Source organism: Fulmarus glacialis, unplaced genomic scaffold, assembly GCF_000690835.1.
Source record: "Fulmarus glacialis isolate BGI_N327 unplaced genomic scaffold, ASM69083v1 scaffold40713, whole genome shotgun sequence".
NCBI classification, from domain to species: domain Eukaryota; kingdom Metazoa; phylum Chordata; class Aves; order Procellariiformes; family Procellariidae; genus Fulmarus; species Fulmarus glacialis.
In genome coordinates this window covers 1-8,509 of record NW_009205539.1, presented here as the reverse complement: position 1 = coordinate 8,509, position 8,509 = coordinate 1, and positions in this window count along the sequence as shown.

The following is an 8,509-nucleotide window of genomic DNA, read 5'->3' as shown; positions in this document are numbered from 1 at the left end:
AAGCAACAGCTCGTCGCCAGCGCCTAAGGGCGAGCCGAGCGCAGGTTGGCCGGGGGGTAGCCTTAGGGGACACAAAGGCGCCTTGCCACTGCCCCAGACTTAGCCGCGCGGTCCATGGCACCCACTGGCTCTGGAGTAGAGAGGCTTAGCAATCCCCCCAGGGTTAGGTGAGACCTTTCTGTTTGTTTGTGTGCTTGCTGGGGCGTTCGGCGGCTCGCTGGCAGGCTCCGAGAAGGAGGGCACAGGAGAGATGCAGGCACGGTTTCTTCTGAAAGCTGCTTCCGAGCAGGAAACGCTCATGAAGAAATCGGCAGGGTTTTTTCCTTTTTTTTTTTTTTTATTTTTTTCTTTTTTTTTTTCTTTAGTTTGTTTTGGTTCTGTTTGGGCTTCCCCCCCACCCCCGAAAAAAAGAAAGGGGGGAAAAAACAAAAAATTCGCCCCGCAGGGTTTTTCTGGAAACGTTACTAGGAAGAATGTGCCAGGGTCAAGTCTGTACTGATTTTCATGGTGAATAGATTACATGCTTGCATTCATGTTCACTTCCGAAGCGCTTAGTGTCTTCCTTCCCTTACTTACATATTAACCTCAAATACCCCGCGCGGCTTCAGCCAAGCTTTACTGGAGGTAGTTAACAATGTCGGGTTCCCAGGACGCAGGTTCTCTCTCCTCATCCCCTCCAAACCGTCCCTTGCCTCATTGGCGACGCCAGAAAGCCCTTTAAATTGCAGACCACGGAGCTAAAGAGTGTTTGCTGATCTCTCCGCTTCAACGCTGCCGCTAAATACTTGGAAAACCGGTGGATGTTGGGCTACCCCGGCTTGACAAATACTCCGAGTTTAATTGCCAGAAGCCTAGTTAAAATTATTTGACGTACTGTTAACCCCTAGGAACAAACTTGCCGTACCGAGATACCTTCCTTTTCGCTTCGTACCGTCGCTGAAGGCTGAGACCCAGGGAGACCTACTTTAAAAACGTGGTTAAACTTTTACTATTGTTGCATGAAAGGGATGATATAGAAAGCGGATTGTACAGGGCAAAGACTAAAAAGTACTTCTCTGCCAATAAAAATGCACACCCCACCGAATGAGCAGAGCCAAAGAAAACAGAGAAATACGCCAAAGAATACGGCACCTTTTGAGGCACGGACATCCCTAGGCTCTCGGAAAAAATATTTTTTTGCTATTCTGATGCTCGATTTCAGAAAAGAAATATTTGGGTTCCGGCTGGATTTCATCAAAATAGAAAAACAGAACGGCAAAAGGCTATTGTGAAGTCGGCGCTCTTAGGAAATTAGACGTAGTTCAAGATCCATGCCCCCGTGGACTTTGGAGGCTAATGGAAGGGAAACGAAAATGTTAGGGGAAGAATATTTGGATTTTCCCCCCTCTTCCTCTGCAGTGCTGTAGAAGTATTTATATATCCGGAGAAAGTTCTCTAGTAAATTCTGGAGATCTTCGGTATTTAAATGTCAACATCGATTTGTTTATTTATTGCTTAGCTTATCGTAACTGACTCAATAACAAATCTAATCATGTTGTGCACAGAGAAAATATTCTCATTATGTATTTCCCCTACATTATAGTTAACTATTGCGTTTGAATTCAAGCTGTAAATTCAATATTATCAAGTAATTACTTTGTACTGGAGTAAACTAATTTATTAGCATTAATGTTTATATGCCTTTTTCTTATTTTACAAGGGTTACCGTTCACAAATCAAATGCTCTGGACGTATCCCTGTAATGAACTCTTTATTTTGGTTTGCTGCAAGAACTTCTTACGCTTACTGCATGTCTGCGAGCTGAACTTGAAATTAATTAATTAATCTTCCAGCTTGACATATTTGCTAGAAAGTGGATGGAAAGAGATTGCATGTCGTCAAAACCGCTAGCAGAAGACTGCAGTGTCGTTTAGGGATTGTAAAAGGGTTTGGGGATTTTCCCTCTCTCTCCCTCTCTTTTTTTTTTTTTTTCCCCAACTTGGGGTGGGGGGTGCAAGAGCTCCGGTTGGCTTTTTCCTTAATGCTGTACTTGCGCTCGCATTTACTTTCTCCCCCCCGCCTAGCTTTTGCGGGGGGGTGAGGTGGGGTTGAGGGGTCGGAAGCCTTCTTTTGGTATCCGAGCACTGTTTATTTTCCCTGTGTCCCCCCCCGCCTTCAACTCCGTCCATGAAAAACCTCTCCCCACACCCTGCACACACGCAGACACCCCTCCCTTCAAACAAAAAGGAATGTATAAGGATTTCAGTGACTTTGAGATAACAAAGGCGCCACCATTGCAGAGCCTCGCCCCGCCTCTGTGTGATGGCAAACAAATTCTTGCACTTGTATTAGGGCTTTTAAGGCTATAATTGAACACGGCGCGTCTAGGAGAACCGAAAACAGTTCTAGACTGACCTGCGGTTTTATAGCACTTTGGCAGTCAACTTCAGCTTGTGTCAGAGCAGACATGACAGAGCTGCCCAACGCCTAGTCGCGGGACGCCACCTCCTCGGATTCACTGCAGCCCCCCTCTTGCATTTCAATAAATTTCAAACCTTGGGGCTAGAAATGGGGAGCAGAGCTGGCACAGGTTTGTATGGGGCTCTTTCCCGCTCCCCTCTGCAGCCGGGGCTGCGGCGCCGTGCGAGGCTCCGCCGTGCCAGAGGTCGGGGCTGCCTCTGGGAAACAAAGGGAAATTAAGGCAAGAAGGGCGAGAAGGCGACTGGAAAGAGGCGTGTGTGTGCCTGTGCGTGGGTGTGCGTGGGTGCGCGTGTGTCTGGGCATATGTGTGCTTGCACAGCATGCACACGTGCAGCCCCGATGCCTACTTCTGAATCGCTTGAGCTATGCTCCCCCCTCCCCAAACAAAGCAGCCTATTTCTTCAAGCGGGTTTGCAACGCAAGGGGACCCCAAAATGCCTCCCGGTTCCGCCTGCAGAACAAGCGGGGAGGGTGATGGGGAAGGCTGCGAGGGGCGCAGCTCGTCTGGGAGCGAGTAGACACCCAAGGCACAGGCTGTTCTCTGCTTTATTTGCTGTTAAGTGAAACAGAGATAATGTACGCTTAAAGCCCCGGAATGTGTGGGTAATTGCAGGGAGCCTGCTGTTAAGTTGCTGTGTTCAGCACAATTATCAATGTTGATTATTTGGTCTAATGTTGAATTGCTCTTTTAATACAGTAATTGGGACTTCCGCGTTGAGGAAGGGGGAAAATCGAGCCTTCCCCTCGCTAACCTCACTGAAAACAACATAAACAAAGGCAGGCATTTCGTTTGGAGAAGCAAAATGCATTCGTTACGCCTTCCCGTGTATTTCGGCCGGATTAGAGAGGGTAAAACCGCTCCGAATTTGGGAGCTCTGCTGCAGGACGTTTTTGCAAAGGACAAGCGTGGCCAAGAGGTGGGGAGACTGTGAGCACATTTACCCGTAGCTAAGCTAAACAAAGCGAGGGAAAAAAGCTACATCTCTTCTTTGGAGGAATATAAACAGAGCTAGGACGCCTCGATACCCTAGCTTTTATATATACAGATGGCGTGCAAAGGGAACTGTTTAACTTAACTACCGCTCGTCTCCGAAAGGTCAAGTTCTATAGTATCTAAATTGTTGTCTTTTTCTACCCCAGTTTTGCTTGAAAAAATTTGACGCCGACCATTTACCTTGCCAATAGGGTGGGTGCCTGTAATTAACAGGAGAAACGTGTGCTAAAAGGAATTTGCGTCAAGAGGAGCTAATTAAAATATTACACGATCGCTGGCTTCAGTCCTCTCGCATAGGAAGGGTGAGGGGTGTTACGGCTCGAGCAGGAGAAAATATCTCAGGAATTAGGACAGTGTTTTGTAAACTTGCGAGTTGATTACAGTCTACAAAGGCTTGTTAGAAAAACGTAATATTAGGGAATTCGCAACGTTGTTGCCAACGAAAAGTGCAACCCCTTCCCACCTTCTCCAAGGAAAATAAGGCCAGAAGGCGATAATTCTTCGCAAAATTTGCCAGGAATGCAGCTTCAGAAAAGGGTGCTTATTGTTTGGATTTTAGGTATTTTGGGCTCAGAAGTTCTTAACCGGCATTTCTTCTTTTCTGTTTGCCTTTTTGTCCGTTACGGAAAGGAGCTATACATAGCCATTTTTTTTTTTTTTTTTTTTTTTTTTTTGACTAAATATGTTCCCTTTGCACTGCGATAGAAGGAAGTGTTACAATAGTTAGCTAAGATTTTTCAAATAATTCAAAAAATAGGTGATTTTTTATATCGGCAAGATGGAAGCGCCATGCGATGATACGGGACAGACTATTCATTGTCCAAAACCTGAAGCGGTATGGTTGTGATTTTGTTAGGAAACTGCATAATACATGTAAAGAGAAAGGGCAGATGTAAACAGGATTCAAGTCAAGGTTATTCTGACTTTTTTTGTTGTATTTAATCGCTTTACATTATTTCGGAGGCTTGAACATCTCAAAAGGCTGCGCTTATCTGGGCGTAGAATATTTTAGATTGATTTTTAATATGAGTTACGGAAATCCTTTCCTTTGCTCCGTAACCCTCTGTGTCCTTTTAAGTCGCTGAGATGGAAAAGGTTCAGGGGGTGGTTGTTTTTTCCCTCCTCCCAAAGCTCCCGTTTAGTTTGACCATTAGGATCAAACAGCTACGGACCTAAAGAGATCTACCCGTCGTTGACGACCAACCATGATATTTTGCATCCCTTTGCGCTGATGAACACCCGAGGGCTCTACCTGAAGGCAGACCCTGACTCCGATGGCTGCAACAAGCCGAAATATCGAGGGCTTTTTCCGAGAGAGGAAGCTTCTTCCAGATAGACAGCTTCTCTTTTTCGACAACTATTTTCTTGCAGCTAAAGGATTTGTTGTTGTGAGAGACTCCCGGCGCCTTCACAAGAGCCAGGAGTTTCTCATAACGCCGTGTCTCCGCACCCCCGGCTCCCCAGTCCTGCGCGCCCCAGGCTCCGGGGCGATGAACCCCTCTAAAATTTTCTTTATATTTACTGCTCGTAGCTTGCTCCTGAAAGAGAATGGAGGCAGATTTGGCATTAAGGGGGCATAAGGAGGTATTTTCTCAGACGGTCAAGGATATCAGAAATTTATTGACTGACGATACTACCATAAACGTCTCCTTTTCTCCCCTTGAATGCTCTGTGAGACCTTCCCGACACATGAAAACGCACATCCAGTCAGTCATTTTCCCCCCGACTATCCAGATGCAGGTGCAAGAGACTTCTGGCAAAAACAGGGTGCGGGAGAGGGGTGTTTAGACGAAGCGGCGGGCTCTAAAACGAGTGCGAAAGCAAATTTCCCTGGTTATAATCCGTCGGTACAGAAAAGCAGGCACTTTCCACCGACTCCCACCCAGACCCACAAAGAACTGGGTCATTTAGCGCCGTTTGTAATAAGCAGGTTCCAGTCCTTTTTCATGCCGATGTATTTTATGTGGAATTAACCAGAGCGGTTTAGGGAACAACCCTAGCAATCCCTTGAAAGTTCGGTGCTATTAAACGACGCGGTTATCCCTACGGACGGCCACATCTCAGGCGACGTTCCCATGCAAAGTTCACCCGCAGCCCGGAATGCCGCTTTACCCTACACGTTAAAAAAAAAAAAAAAAAAATTCCGCCAAAACATTCCCATGTCGACTTACATTTAAAAATATTGCTACAGCTGATGCCTTGAACTTGACCTTAGATTTGTTAATCCAGGAAATATATTCAGTGAGAGGAAAAAAATCCTACTGCGTTGCCTCTGACAAACGAGCATTTTTCTGTCTACCAATTCAGGATGCAAACAACACACCGGAGTTATGAGATCTATAATGTGCCCTCTAGATTAAGAGAAAGTGAAATGCCTCAACGCCGAGACAAGCTCGTCGCAGAGCTAGACTGCTCCTGTGATGCCAAGATCCACACTTTGCCACAGAAATTCAAGTCAAGGTAATCGACTGGGATTCTCAGCTAAATTGAATTTTATAGGATATAAGGTTCTCTCTAATGCACATTGAATTTTAACAGTGATTTATAAAGGTATTTCAATTTTTTTTTTTAATTTTATTTTGCCCAACTCGCCAAGAAACACATCAGTTTTTACTGTACCACACTGCTAACTTTATAGGAGAGCCTTATTCACATATCGTGAAACCCACCGAAGTAAAGACATTTCTTCATCAAGGATTGTTTTAGGGGGCGGGTACAGGAAGTATCACTATACTGGGGCTGTCAAATCAACGACTTCAAAGCCCCAACTTCATATTTTGATGGACTCTCAGAATTGCATTATAATGAAGGTACCTGTACTTGTGTAACCTTTATAGGGAGCTATTTGTCTAACACGAGCTTAAAATACGCGCTGCAATTAAGGATGCAATCGTATGCCCACGTACAGCTCAGCCGGCTCTATAAGGACCGATTCTTCTCCGTTCTCTCATATGTCACGCAAAGATACCCATAAAAATAGCTCTCCCTCTAAGCCTAATATGGCTGCTCTTGCCTATGCCGGGGTGGAAACCCGCTCACGGTCCCGCTTATTTCCTTTTCCCGACTATTCAGAAAACGCCGATACTAATATAACTTCTTACAGAAATTGGGGCGCATGAGCACGACAAGTCCACAACACAGAGGTCAGGGGAATTTGGGCAAAATCCCCCGAATCAGACCAGGCGGAGTGTGTGGGTTACTTGTCCTTTCTCTTTCGGTTTTATTTTCCCATCAAATGGCCATACAGCACGGTATTTTCATTTTACAAACTCTCACATATTTAAACATAAACCAACCACTAGCTGGAGACGAAGCCCATCCAAGATTGCTTGGTATTAAAATCCATCATTTTTTATGCCTACCCGAGGGCATCTCGAAGACTAAAACCAGAGTTAAAATACTCTGCTTTTCCACTACTCCTAGTCCAAGCCGACTAGAGAGGCCGATTTACGCGACCAGGAATAAATAAAAGCACTTTGCTTGGTGCGTTCAAATCAAGGCGATTACGACGAAGTTCAGATTAATTTAAACTGGCAGGTTACAACGCCCGGCTGGCATTTTTCTCTCTAGATATACACAGGCAATGGCGAAAAGCAGACAGGTTAAACGTCCTTCCCCTGCTTTCTTCAACACAGAGCCGTTCACCCTCCTCCCCGGCTCTTGAATGATTAGAATAATTTCCAAGGCGAACACACGGGAATAAAACAACCAGGAATAAACCCCAGGAGCCGCTTTTCCACGCAGCCTGACCCAACTCTGCAAGACAACCCGGTGCAGCAGAAAGCCAAGCAACCAGCAGCTCTATCTGCAAGTCTGCCCGCTTCTTGGCCTCTGACCCCAGCCTCTCCTGGCCCACTTTCCTGCCAAGAGCCTTCTTTTCTTTCCACCTATGCTAGAATGGGAAGCAGCATCTCTGGGAAAGGTGGAGCCAGCACCCAATCTAGGAGAAGCAGTCTTACTTTTCTCAACGGGCTCTTCGGCTCTATTAGCATCAGCCCAGGCAGCCTTCTTCACCCAGGTCCCCGCAGCAGAAGCGGCGCTTCGGCCTCATACACCGTGGGCGAAAGGGAGCGGGGTGGGTGGGTGGGCTGGGGGGAGAGCGGGGGCCTGGGAAACCCTCCACAAAGACCTTCCAAATGACTTTGCTCCAGTCATGCAGGGCTTTGCGGGGGGACCGGGTGGGTGTTTGTTGATGGCTTGTTTGCTTAATTCACCACCGAGCAGGGGGAGAGGAGAAACATTCAGCCGCTTCCAGGAAGAGCACGAAAATCTTACCCCAGCATCCAGAAGTCTCTCGCCTGTGCAAAAAATATATCCCCACGGAGACTGACAGCTAGGATCCCGCGCTGGGCTGTAGACCTCCAGATCAATGAGGATGGATTGCACATTTTTTGGTTTCCTCCCTTACAGATTAAATATACCCGGTCCACAAAACATTCCTTCTCGATCTTTCAGTGACTTAGGTTGCTGTTGATTTGGGGTTTTATATTTTTTTTGTTCTAGTTGTTGCTGGTCTGCCTTTAGACGGAGAGAAATCTAGCCACTAGGGCACATCGTCTTTCCTGCCAGCTTCAGGCAAAATGCAGCAACATCGCAGGCTAATGACGATTATTGCTGTTATTATTACTCTTAATATTGCTATTTATTTTTTCCTCTCTCTCTGTCTCTCCTGGTCCCCTAGGATTTCCGATGGCGATTTGCACACAAGGTGATTGCAGGAGGCTAAAATGCTGTCTAGTTCCACAGATTCCCATCGCAAGAGAAGGAGAGGAAAAAAAAAAAGTCCCAGTGTTTTTGATCACGGGACACCCGTCCGTTCCTCCCCAGTACACCCCGGGTCACAGTACAGTAATGACCGTGGGTTGTGCGTTGTAGGACTTGACCTTTCCTACGTAGAAGAGGGCGCTTTCCTCTACGCTACGGGGAGGGAAGGGAGGGGGGAGCGGCGGGAGGAAGAGAGATGCTCTCTTTGGGGATGTTTAATCACAGTTCAGATCTAGGAACGGGCAAAGCTTCTGCCTTTCAGCACGCCATGTTGAAGCTATTCACTGGAGC